Raw genomic sequence first — 14,201 nt, 5'->3', positions numbered from 1 at the left:
AAAAAGAAAAAAGACTGGAGCCAAAGTAAGCTTTTTCATGATAGAACTCAAACAGCAAAGAGATATGCTGAGCTTTCAGGGCACAGAGGATCCATGAAAAGTACAGTTCATGAGTAATAAAATGGTAACATGACAACTACTGTAAAATAAAAAGTAGACACATATGGCACTAAAAGAGATTAAAAAGTGGGGAAAAAAAGGCTTCTTTTGGCAGCAGATGTTGGCAAAGCTTCCTGACTTTATTTCTCCCTCATTGTCACACCTTTATATTTAATGTACTTTAGAAATCCAGTATTTTAAGACTATTTCAGGACTACTTGAAAGCAGAAAAAGTTACTAAAGCCATGCTGTCCAGACCACCCGCCCACCGCCACTCCATTGCACCATGTACCACCCCCCGTGTTCCCCCGTCACAGGCTTACTTGCTTGTTAGAGAACTGGCTGTGTTTTCTTTGTGTTGCCAGACCTTGCTATCACATTACTGCACACATGCTGATGCAGCAGCCCCCTGAAGCACCCACCCATCCTACCCCGACTCGGTTTCCACATTTTTTTTTCCCCCACAGTGTAGCCCAACAATGGAGCGCAACAAATTATGATTTCAATTTAAGTAATGCTACATTACAGTTTCCAATCACAGAAATAAGTCGTTGCTTTTGTTATCGCCACTTCTAAATACAAGATTAAAAGTTGAATTATCCAGGAAATACACCCCCACCCCCAGCCCACGCACTCCACCCCCATGCAGTTGCCCTGATTAATTTTCATAGAATTAGTCATCGTCCTCCTCGCACATCTCGTCGAGCTCTGATGAGAAATTGCTGAAAAGTTGGCTTTGCCTGGAGCAGATATTCTCTCGACTTTGATTTTATCAAGCAGCTCAGAGAGGAAGGGAAATTAATTTCAGTCCCAATTTTAAAGGATAAGAGGATGCAAGTGACAATTTTTTAGTTATGACATCAAGGTAATATAGTGCTGTATTAAATACTTTCCCGAGCAGGTAATAAGCAAATTAATGTATTCTTTGAGAAAGGAGTCCAAGTATTTGTGAATTACATTACCTAGCTTATTAATCATATCCCTCTTTGACAGTGGCTTGGTTCTTTATCACTGCGAAACGACTCCATAATTTAAGAGAATATATTGTCAGCGGTCAAGGAGACTAACCAGAGTGGACAACCCGTGTTTTTGTAATATGTTGAAAATTAGGGACGGTATAGAAGTAATTGGTCTGGGGAAGGGGGAGGGGTCTTATGCCAGACTTCAATAACATTTTCTTTGGAGCCAGGTCTTAATTTAGAAAAGCTGTAAAATATGCACTTGCACTTTGTACAACACCTTAACAACACAGTGCTGTGCAAAAGTCTTGAACCACCCCCCTTTATACGGTATGTTGATAGGAAAATGGAAAATAGGTGCAGCAGTGCATACATTATATGTGAGCGGATAGATGGACTCAAAGTACAAATGAAGACAGTTTGTACAGTTCTAACAGGCACTGCACACCATGAAATCCTACCAGCAGCTGGACAAAGCTGGACTGAAAGACAGAATGGCACTTATGGCACCGGTTCTGACATAAACAATAGTAACCAGACCGAAAAGCAGCGCACATTTCTGTGCTTTTTTTTCCTGAGCTGTGATACACTTTAGATTCTAGCCAATCATTTTATGTTTCCGAGGATAGTAGGTGGGTCCGGGTACGTACGTTCTTTTAGAGCAGAGCTACAGATTAAAAATGCCCAAGGTGAAGCGGTCAAAAGTCTGGCTGTACTTCACAGCAAAAGATGCAAACTCAGCAGCCTGCAACAAGTGCTTTAAGGTGATACTGTGATACTGTCAAAGGAGGTAACACCTCAAATCTGATAAAAAAAAACCTGGCGACGCATAGCATTTTGTTAAAAGCCGAGAAATGTGTCGTATTTGATAGCTTGCTGCGAGACCTCACACCGGGCACATCTACTGCGGGTGTGGTTAGCACGGACACGGAGTTAGCAACATCCCCCAAAAACCCGAAGAGGAGAGTCCTGGCCCCTAGCCCTGCCAGTGCAGCAGAAATGATGACGGATGATGATGCAGCAGCAGCCGTTCTTCTCTGCGTGAGTAGCTTAATGTTGTTCGTGTGTAATTTACGTTGAGTACGTTAAAAGCGTTATTAAATTAATGCATGTAAGGTGAACTAGCAAACACCGTCGTAGCTACATGCAGCTGTCTTCTTGTTTGATGGCAGATACTCCCGTCACCCTGGCCAAAAAGGCTAAAATGACCAAAGAAAAAGTGGAAAACAGTTCAACATGAGAGGTTTTTGGACAAAGTTTGTGTTTTCCCCATTGATTAAGCACTGCTTCCAGCCAAGAGTGATAACATATATGCCCTATAGCTGCAGAAAAGGCTAACATTGTTATCTTTTTACAAAAAAACAGCTGAACATGAGAGGTTTTTGGACCAATTTTGTGTTCTCCATTCTTTAAGCACCGGTTCGAGCACCGTTTAAGCACCGGCACCATTTCAAAAGTACCGGTTTGGTACTGGTATCGGATAAAACCTAAACGATACCCATCCCTAGATAGCACACGAACAAGCTCTGAGCACAAGATCCATAGAGGCTGTGCTCTATCACACCAGGCGAGACCCCAGGTGCAGGCTGTGTAAAGATGCCCCTGAGACAATCCAGCACATAACAGAAGGGTGCAAGATGCTAGCAGGCAAGGCATACATGGAACGCCATAACCAAGTGGCCGGCATAGTATACAGAAACATCTGTGCCGAATATAACCTGGAAGTCCCGAGGTCAAAATGGGAGATCCTGTGGGACTTCCAGATACAGATGTACAAAATGGTGATGGCTAACCAACTGGACATACTGGTGGTGGACAAGCAGAAGAAGACGGCCGTAGTGATCGATGTAGCGATACCAAATGACAACAACATCAGGAAGAAGCAACACGAGAAGCTTGAGAAATACCAAGGGCTCAGAGAAGAACTCAAGAAGATGTGGAGGGTGAAGGTAACAGTGGTCCCAGTGGTAATCGGAGCACTCGGTGCAGTGACTCCCAAGCTAAGCGAGAGATCATCGGAGATCTCTGTCCAGAAGAGCGCAGTCTTAGGAACAGCAAAGATACTGCACAGGACCCTCAAGCTCCCAGGCCTCTGGTAGAGGACCCAAGCTTGAAGAATAGAGGGGAATTTATATATAAATATATATATAGAACTGTAATTCGAGTAAAGTAATGTTTGTCTACTACAACATATTCAGCTGTAATGGTAGTAAACTTCAAGCACAACCTCCTACGAATCCTCAGTTTTACATACTTGGGCTGTAGTATTTTCTGTTTGATACCTTACATTCTATATCTATATACATGCATTCTAATCCATATTTTTCTGTGATGTATGAAGAGTTTTGATATAAACTGTATTGAATTTAGTGATGTTTGAAAATGCAAAAAAATAAAACATCCTACCAGCTTTTTTTTTTTTTTTTTTTTTTTTTTTTTTCCTTTGAGTATTTTTAATAGTTTGGGGTTGTTGGTTGCGCAAAGAAATAATTGTGATTTTTGAGATGTGGAATTTAAAAAAAACTAAAACATTTTCAATCAGGCTGGAAAATCTGAGTTTCAGGAGTTAGAGTCATCTTGTCATAATTTATTGTACTATACTGCTAATCTGGTATTGTCCAAGATATGTCTCTCTAACTGAAGGTATTCCTCTTTACAAAATGCATTTCACCATTTCATTTATATAATATGGACTTTGAGTAACATGAATTATATATTGAATCCAAATTTTATCTTCAATTTTCTACCCTCAAATGTTATAATAAAAAACAAAGTGTGATGTGCAAATTTCAAACAAATTTTAACATTTTAATCAAAAGTAAAATGTTATTTTAGCCAATTTCAATTTTTATTTTCCTGTTTCTATCAGCGGTATCTTAGCCAACAAAACCGTAGCATTGTTCCTGGGACCACTTTGATAGACACTGACTGCAGACAGTGTTGGGAAGGTTACTTTTAAAATGTATTCCGTTACAGAATACATGCCCCGAAATGTATTCTGTAACGTATTCCGTTACGTTACTCAATGAGAGTAACGTATTCTGAATACTTTGTATTACTTAATATATTATCATGCTGTTTACAACTACATGAATGTACTATTGCTGTGATTTATTACTGTTACTGAAGGTCCGCGGCTCCGAACCGTAGTAAAGGGACCTCTGGCTAATACGTCAGGTTCGTGTCGGGCTCGTAGCCGAAAACTAGCTTTACTTTTTTGTCTGGGTCAACTTTGCTTGCGAGAGACAGAAAGAGGCGTTGAAAGGCTGCTCCAACAGAACTTATTGTTTCAGAGGAAAACACGAACACGGTGTACAGTCGAGTCTTAATAGCTTACTTACAACTGGGCTCGTCAGGCTCTCTTCTTGGCTGCAGTGGTTATTATTATATTTACATGCTTCCAGCTCCCGTTTTTGCTCGATGACAGCTCGTACTTTTCCTTTTTCTCCCTCCCTCGCTCACAGACACATAACGGGTATGGCAGTCCATTCTCCCTGCAGCACGGACTACATTGCCTATGATGCTACATTCTTTAGAGCTATACCTGTAGCATTCTGCCTATTAGCTTAGCACAAAAACAACAAAAAGGCGCTCTCTCTCTGTCGTCTAGGCCCCATTCAGTCACAGACTGATAGACTGCCATTTTATTTTTAACGCACTAAAGTTGCTTTGAAGATCTGAACGAGGCATCACAGACCTGCTGTCTGGCAAGAGAACTGTGACTTTTGGCAGTTTATCACAGTTAATTGTTGTATTTTCTAATGTCAAAAGATGATCTTTCTCACGTAACTCCTTATAGTTTCTCAAGATTCCAAATTTTCTGCCACCCTCCATTATAGCAGACAGGAAGGGGCTTTCATACTGTAAAAACATTTACAGATAAAGCTGGCGATGGCAGACAGGACAGGAAAGCCACCAGGCTTGGTTGGGGAACTGTAGCTTTAATGGTGCCCTTTATATTGCCAGACTGAAGCAAAGCAAAAGAAAATGGATCGGTAAGGGTGTTTATTTTTCCTCCCAGCTGAATAGACCTTCATTGATGGTTTTGGATATGCTGCCTCAAGTCTCTCGCACAGGAGCTGGAGGGGAGCTTGTAAAGTCAGTAGCCATACGTTGAGCTACAAAAATAATCCAGGTTTTATTGGGACTGCCATGGGAGGTTGGCATAGGGGGGAGTGAGGGTTAAGTGGTTGTACAGCACAATTCACCTCTCTTACAAGAGAAGAACTGTTTTATACTGTATCGACTGCTACACATACACTCTCTTTCTCTCTCTCGCACACACAGTGAGACAGAGGGGCTATTGGAAATTACAGTGGTGATTCCTTGGGAAAAAAAGGCACAAAGGTAGGAGTGTTGACGTGTGCGTGTTCTCTTGTGTATGTGAGGAGGCAGTATGTGTGAATCAGCGTGTGGGGGTATTAACAACATGCTGGTATTTAAACTGCTCCTCTAACAATGGGTCTTAAGTTTGTAGCCAGTGCCCACAGTCTATCTGCTAATGGTACCAGTCCACTCACTTACCCAGCAGGATGGAGACACTCCAGTAGCTTTACAGAGTGCCAGGAAATGCTAAATATCGCTAAGCAATCATATGGCCCCCGTGTAAATGCCACAGCTGCCTGTAAACACCACTTTTTTTGTTTTACAGGACTGTCTAATAGAGATTTCCACTAACTTGACAAATCCTTTTTTGTAACAGGGAAGCAGATATGTCAGGATGATCCGTGGGAACGTCTCAGTCGAGGTGGCATCGGCTGAAAGGTCATCGAATAAATGCAGCTGAGCAAGTTCGGACACTGTCCCAGGCATTTTCAGGGCAATGCAATCACAGCTGTGAGCAGCCCGCATGCTGCACACAGCTCGAAGGACAAAAGGCTCTAGAAGAAATTGATAGATTACAAAAGGGCACGGTCCGTCATTTGCCTTTTGTTTTCCCTATCAGAGGCCTTCAGTGTTGCCGTGTTTCACGAGGACAACATTATAAAGCATGAAAGATTGCCTGGCTTATGGGTATTTATGGCAAGTGTAAGTATTTCGACTGTTTTTCACGGCTGAGTGAGCTGCCCTTTAAGATGCTCGGAAAGGCATTCCGACGCCCAGGCTCCGGGGAACGCGAAATATGGAGTAAGGCAGGGGCCCTTGGCAGGCAGAAAGGAGTTCAGCGTCTGCCCGTCGTTGTCCAGATGCCCGAAAAGCCAGCCGTGGCCACAGCGGTGGAATATTCCCCCGCTGGGATGGGCGAGGGTGTGGGAGGTATAACCGGCTGTCTCCAAAATTCAAACACTGTCAACCCTTCACATCTGTCTCCTCCCTAATGAGATGAACCCGTAAAATTAGCCCACTGAAATGGTTAGTAGTTATTGTGGCAGAGGGAGCGCCGTGACAGAGATATTTGTCAAGAATTGGATTAAAGCAGATGGCTTTCTGAAACCTTAAACCAGCGTGATTAGATTTTCACTGTTGAACACTGATTGAAGGATGATTGCATTAGATGACACTGAAAAGGAAAGCGACACACAAAAACAAGCCTGATTTACGCAGGGTGGTAGGATCGTAATCCTCTTTGCCCGTGTTCTTGTGCACAGATGCCTTCACCAATCCACCAATACAACATGGCTCCATCTGTGAGACGTTTTGCGTTTCGTTCAACACACGTGTAGCATTTACTTATCCTCGGCCATGTTAGCAGTCCTGCTCCAGGATTATCGGTTGTTGTGTCTGTCGGTTAACCTAACGTGTTTATCCTGTGCAGGTGACAGTTAAGAATTATTGGTTGGATTGCTGTGAAGCTTTCCATAGATGCCTGTGAGCCACAAATGTCTAAAGACTTGGTTGATGTCTAGACTTTAGACTTTTTGCCTGGTAGCTGGGGTGGCTGTAGCTCAGGTGGTAGAGCAGGTCATCTACTGATCGGAAGGTTGGTGGTTCGATTCCTGCATTCCTAGTCTGCATGCCAAATATCCTTGGGCAAGATACTAATCCCAAATTGCTCTCCGATGCATCCATTGGAGTATGTGTGAATGTTACTTAGAAAGCACTTAGAAAAATGTGCTTATGTGAATGGGTGAATGCACAAGTTGTGTAAAGCACTTTGAGTGCTCAGAAGAGTAGAAAAGCGCTATATAGCGCAAACATACGGTAGTAACAAAAATTTGGGATATCCAGACGGTGTATTTCCACACCAATACCACATTCAGACATCAGAGGGTTTTTTGACAGCATACTGAATACTTTTCACTCATTTATCGAGTTGTTTTGGAACACAGAGTTTGCCTCGTTAAAATCTGACTAATGCGAACTGAATCCAGCTGTGGATGAAAAGCTACAGAAACACATGGTCAGTGCAGGATCTAGTAGATCTGGCTGTTGTCAACAATCATGGCAGCTTTCTCCAGGCAGGAAAAAAAATAAAGTGCACGCAAATAATGTGCATTCATAGCCAACCACAAACAAGCCTGAGGCGAAAAATGCCCTTTTATAGAAGTGCTGCATTTTATTAAACCAAGAATTGTTTTCAGCCAGACACTGGCTTAACTTCTGGCATCCGAAATGAGGGTATCAGAACTCAGGTGTAACTGTATTTTTCTGCATCTTTTTGTAAAGGAACAGAACAGTGTCGGAGGTAGGCTGCCTGTGCAATACTTCTCTGGTGTTTGCCGGTGTTTTTGCATACGGAGAGGTGCCAAAAAAAAGACTCGTGAGGCAGACTTTGAGGGAAAGAGCGTGGCGGAGTTTGTGAAAACTGAAGGCACTCGATTGCTACAGAAGGCCAGCTTGGGGGCCAGGGGCGTAGCAGAAGATAGAAGGTCCCGAGTGACTCATTTCTGCCTCGCTCAGCAGTTTTTTTCACCACCCATCTGCACTGACATGCAGCACGTGTTCATTTAGGGACTGAAGAAATTTAATAACCACCTGAAAACTATTCCTTCCTACTTAAGATGATAAATCCCATAAAGAGAGAAAGAAAAGCAGCGAGGTGATCTATGCAGATATCTGAATTAAGCTGAGATCCAGCGCTGATTTATAGGCTTGGAGACTTTGCGAAATTAAGTGAAAGAAACTCAGGGCTGAACCAGTGGTTTATCTCTGCCATCGAGCTGATCTATCACCCCCCTGACATTAAAGAAAATTAAGCTCCTTTCTTGTGTGGAGAAAAACCCACTCCTGAACTGAACAACTTTTCTTTAAGGAAAACAGAGCCCAGTTCTTTTCTAATCAAATGCCACGGTTGTGACTCGAGGTTCGATCAAAAAAGATGATGAACGTTTATAAGCGATTTTTTTTCTTTCCATTCTAAAAACGCAGAGATTAAAACCTCGCTTGTCGCTTCGTATCTCCACTTAATGAATATACAAGTTGAATGAAATGATGTTATGTTGAGCTGTAATTTCCTTATTCTGTCAGGGGGAAAGGAGGGAGCTTCTCATCATATAGGGCCATGCTTTAATACACTCATCTCAATAGATATTAACCACCGGGCGACTACCAAAGGCAATGAAACATTTGGGGCCATTCATTTCAGATGAAGACGGGAGATTTCTCCACTTGGTTCCACAAATGTTTACCCATGAAATTGCAATGAGATGAAATGTGACAGATCAGCAGCGGCTGAAAGCGGTTTTCTGTCAAAAAGCTAACGTTGCGAAAAGATCTTTAGATTGATTATGACAACTCTGGCTCTCTGTCGTTTAGAATCAAGCCGCCACCGCCCGGTGTTAAACCCACTCATTACTTTTCATTTCAATCTCTTTATGATCTACCTGATAGTCTAACACCCTAATCCTAATCCGAGGTCAGTATCGATCATTTCATTCTAAGTATAAAGTACCGAGACTTGAACAAGCCCACAGTGGGGTTCTACATTTACACCTTTCGTTTTTCGGCGTCTATTTGCAAGCGAGAAAAAGAGGACACCGAAAAGTTGCGACTACCTCTGTCCTACAGAAAAGCTTGTACTAGTGAGACCAAAAGGTTACTCGAGGTAATTGAGGTAGCTGCTCAAAATTACTGTTTCCCAGCTGTAAATTTAAGCCAAAGTAAACCTAATGTCTTACTGTGATGAAAAAGTCCAAGCAGAGCAAAGAGAGGAAAAAAAGAGAGCAGAGGCTCATGGGACCTGACCTGTGCTCTGCCTCGTAATGAGACTTTACCCCACTTTCTCATGCCGGGACCCGCTTTCTACTTTTACCAGAGAGTATTCCTGTTGCTTGCTTGTCACTCATATTACCTCTGTACCAACAGTGCTAGGACGTGTAAGGTCTGGAAGTGGAGCAACAGTGATTTAGCATTTTGAATCCATCGGTTAACAATACAAAAGGAAGCTGTTTTTTCTTGTTCTTTTGGCCCTGCCTCGAAGCTGAAGCTCTTTAGGGTTTAGTTTCCATCAATACCGGCAAAATCTCTTCTCTGTTGTTGCCGGGGAAAGATTGACCTGAATTGTGAATCACTAGAGTTAATCCCTCCTACGTTTACTATATGAAGAGCTGGATTTCATGAGCCAGGCCCATGTACACCGTCCTGTGCGGATTAAGCTACACTCTCCTTTCGGTTCACGTCTGAGTGTCAAGTGTAGATATTCCATGTCTTTCTTTTGAATCAGGCTAGAAAGAAAACTCGCACAAAAGGAGCAATTTAATGATAAGTAACAAAGAAATTGTGAAGCGTAACCAGATGAGGAAAGGCAAAACACAATGACGATGCATTAAAAATGTACAGAGTAAATTAAAAAGGTAACGGGAGCGAGTGTTGGGATAAGACACCGATGTGCAGTAGCAAATCTGTAAGTATGAGAAGCCACAGAAGGAGCTGGTTATGGATGTAGGTGGTAGGAGAAGTTGCTCACGAGGGCCATCACTGAATTTACCCATTACCTCTCTTTTATGGAGCTGAACAGTTCTGACTGTTGCTGAAATGGTGCTGCCCCAGCGAGACCACAACATCCTAGAAAAGTATCAAGAGTCCCCCTGTAATTTCCAGAGGACCTTTGGGTGCTTTAACACTTAAACTTAAATTGGGTGGCTGTAGCTCAGGTGGTAGAGCAGGTCATCTACTGATCAGAAGGTTGGTGGTTCAATTCCTGGCTTCCCCTAGTCTGCATGCCAAATATCCTTGGGCAAGATACTAACCCCAAATTGCTCTCCGATGCATCCATCGGAGTATGAATGTGTGTGAATGTTATCTAGAAAAGCACCTAGAGAAATGTGCTTGTGTGAATGGGTGAATGCACAAGTTGTGTAAAGCGCTTTGAGTGCTCAGAAGAGTAGAAAAGCGCTATATAAGAACCAGTCCATTTACCATTTACCAATCTATTTGGTTCGGCTGGGTTAGTGTGAAAGCTATAATTTGTACTCCTGTGCAAAGCAAACAACAGGAATCCACTGGCCACACAGTTTTATATCTTTTTGGGCAGATTTTTTCTCATTTCCTGACTGATCCACACTGTTGTTATGATATCGGTGCTGTTTTATTATCTTTCCCCCATAAAGACAACATTTGACGGCCTCCCCTGGACCATTAATGTTGATTTTTGTGACACCTCAGTCTGATTGTTGTTTCACAACCATTAGAATAGTTTCAGGGGATTTTCCGAGGGTCGCTGCGTGGATGGAAACCGCCCTCACTAACTTCTGATGCAAACACAGTCATTTTGTTCTATTGTCTTCAACAGCTCTCCTACAGTAACTGCCTGTCTCCTGAAACTGTGCTGGGAGACACAGCAAACATGGCAATAGCACATTTTAAGATAAGATAAGACTTTATTGATCCCACAACGGGAAAAGTTTTGCGTCACCTCAGCTCAGGTACAGATATATGAAGGAAATACAAAAATACAAATAAGTACAATCAATGAAAAAAAGTAAGATAATACACTAGATACAATGGTAGCATACACAGTATGTGATTATGGATATAGTTGGAAATATGGAAGACATAAACTATATAGTTTGGAAGGTCATGGAAGGTCCATTATGCATGAAGTGGTGACCGTGGATGTTCACAGTGTCCAGTGACTTATGACATCGTGATTGAGGAGTTATAGAGTCTAACTGCTGTTGGGATGAATGATCTGCGAAAGCGCTCCTTCCTGCAGCGAGGGTGATGATGTTCCATCCTTCAGGAGTTGGAGTACCTGTGCAACCTCTGTAGGGTCCAGCTATCACGTCATGCTACCAGTAGTGACACTGGTCAAATGCAAAGCTGTAAAACCATTCCTGTTTCAGGGGTTGTTTTATTTTTGCCTCTCTAGTGCACCTGTTGTTAATTGCATTAACACCAAAGCAGCTGAAACTGATTAACAACCTCCTCTGCTACTTAACCAACCAGATCAATATCCCGCAGGTTTAACTGACTTGATGCTGTACTCCAATTAAGGAGCATTACTTCCAATTTTTCTGTCCCTTATACCAGCGGTCCCCAACCTTTTTTGCGCCACGGACCAGTTTATGCCCGACAATATTTTTATGGACCAGCCTTTAAGGTGTCGCGGATAAATACAACAAAATAAAACTAGTACCAGTACCGAAAAAAAAAAAATTTATTCATAACACACGTGAAAAGACCCAGGAAAACTGAGTTAACGATAACAACGATAACAAAATAACGCTGAAAACCAATAAAAACCCTGAAAACTATACATTTCACACCTGAACCTCAACTCTCGCGGCCCGGTACCAAACGACTCACGGACCGTTACCGGTCCGAGGCCCGGGGGTTGGGGACCGCTGCCTTATACAATGTAAGCCTGGAAGCAATACGCCAAAACGCTGCCCGAGTAGAGGTCCACCAAATCAAATTCTGGTTAACATGCCTGTAGTAATATTATCCAGTGAAAAATTCAACGTAGCCCAGAAAGAAGCAGCGATCCCCAACCCCCGGGCCACGGATCAGTACCGGTCCGTGAGTCATTTTCCCGTGTGTTATGAATAAATCTTCTCTTTTTTGGTACCTACTGGTTTTATTTTGTTGTATTTATCCACGACACCTTAAAGGCCACTCTGTGAAAATATTGTCGGACATAAACTGGCACAAAAAAGGTTGGGGACACTTTTTTTTACTTTGAAAGGAGAAAGTCCTAAATTAGCACTCTTCTCCACTAAGCAATGACCTCAGGATTTATTCTCTAAGTGGAAGCCACTGTGTTGTGGAAGATGGGGGGGAAAAACATAAAGCCTAGATATCCCCTTGTGCTGTAAATAATCATGTCTGGCCCACAGCCCTGTAGTCTTAGATGCTGTACTGTGGTCTGTAGTCTGCAGTACTCAGTCATCCATATAGAGGGTTAACTCTCTGGAGTGTGAGGCGCACACATTTAACAAACCTTTGATTTATTTCCAGACTTTTATGGCTGAGATGAGCTATTGAAGCTCTTCTGAATGATAGTACAAATCTGCATCTTTTTATCATCTCATATTAATTTCTCTAAAGAAGAAAAAAAAACACATGCTACTGCAGTGCGGCAGTTACTTGCACATCCTTGTTATTGTTTATCAGATGCTGTGAAAATCAGAGTAAGCGAGAGCTCCTGACTCGCTATCAGCCGCTATCTTCCTTTGCCGCTCTGTCAGCCATTAGCTTGTAATTTATGCTTTCACACTCTCGGGGCCGTATGCTCAAAGCGATGGCATTGGCATACGCGAGAAAGTTTTCGCTTTCACTATGTTGACGGCTGTACATTGATAAACAGAAACGCAGCCAAATTGAGTGCTCCTCCACGCCCACCACAGGTGTTCGAACAAAAAAAGAGGGAATAAAAGGCTCCCATTGGGGTGGAGGTGTGAATTAAACTCCGGCACAGTTTAGCTTGAAACGTGATGAATTTTTAAAGGTTGGAGAAAAAGAAAGAATGAAAGCAAGAAAGAGAGCCAGACAGGCTCTGAATGTGCTCCCGTGACAGACAGCTCAGACACCTATATCTGACCATGTAAGTGCAAAAACTAAAGCTAGAGAATGAATATAACAGTAATATATGATCAAACACTAAAGCCGGAGCTGCTGCTTTGACACATTTAAAGGTTTTAAGCGTAGCAGAAATTCCTCAGCATTGTCAAAGCAGAAGCATGGGCTTCTAAAGTAAGATATGAATGGCTTTTGCAGGCCCGGAGGGTCATAAAACTGGCTCAGCATATAGGAAATTGAATAAGAGAACAAGTAAAAACTCACATGAAGTTGTTCACTATACTGAAACTCCCAGAGAGTGGAGAGAACACCGGCAACAAATTGAACTCGAGGTCAGCGCAGGGAACTTCACACTTGACTGCTTCTTCACATAATACATCTGAAGTCTATTTAATCCAACTTTGGGTCCAAATAATCCGTGCAAATTCATTTTCATCACAGTCCCTTTTTTTCATTTTGAAGTGTTATTGACTGGCGGAGGCGTTAAAAATCCAGTGGAAGGTCAAGGTCTGCTTGGGATTGCTTGTTTGCGAGTGTCTTCTCTTTTCATTTAAGTTCCTTGAAGGCCACATTCGCCATCCCAAGAACAACTTCCCTGCACAAAACCCACATTTTTTTTCTTTTCCAAGAGTCTCTTGATGTGGCCTGAGGCCGTGCTACTTCTCCTTTTCATCAGCGTGCTGTTTTTAACACACTTGCCGTACGAGAGTCTGACTCTAAATTAGTGTCCTAAATCCAAACTCATTAACTCTCAAGCCAAACAAATGTGTGCCAGATCGTCTGCAACCTGATGTGCGTTTGAGATTACGAGCACTATAATTCAGCCCTGTTTATTTGGTAATCTGTCTGCGCGAGGATTTGGGCAAAACGGTGCAGGACGTGGAACCATCTGTAGAAGTTGCAGAGGGGTTAGCATCGGGCAGGGCCGAGAGGTTTACAGGTTTTACAGTAAGGCAAATATATTCCTGCAGTAATGGAAAGATGGTTTTCTAACAGCCTAGTCTTTGTTTACTTATTTATGCTGCGGTCAAAAGGACCCATGGTGTCTTGAACAGGTAGGAAAAACATAGAGATAAAAAATAATTTGCAATACTTTCTGTGCTAATCCTCAGAGATTATCGTTCTAATATTCGCCTTTTAATCTCCTTTTAAATCTTTTTTTAGATTATTGTCCAGTCTTGTGTGTTTGTTCATGCTGCTCAGGATCATTTTCCTAATATCAGATATTTTATATCTTAAAAAGTG

This window comes from Neolamprologus multifasciatus, chromosome 12 (assembly GCF_963576455.1).
Source record: "Neolamprologus multifasciatus chromosome 12, fNeoMul1.2, whole genome shotgun sequence".
NCBI lineage: Eukaryota > Metazoa > Chordata > Actinopteri > Cichliformes > Cichlidae > Neolamprologus > Neolamprologus multifasciatus.
This window is presented reverse-complemented; position numbering follows the sequence as displayed.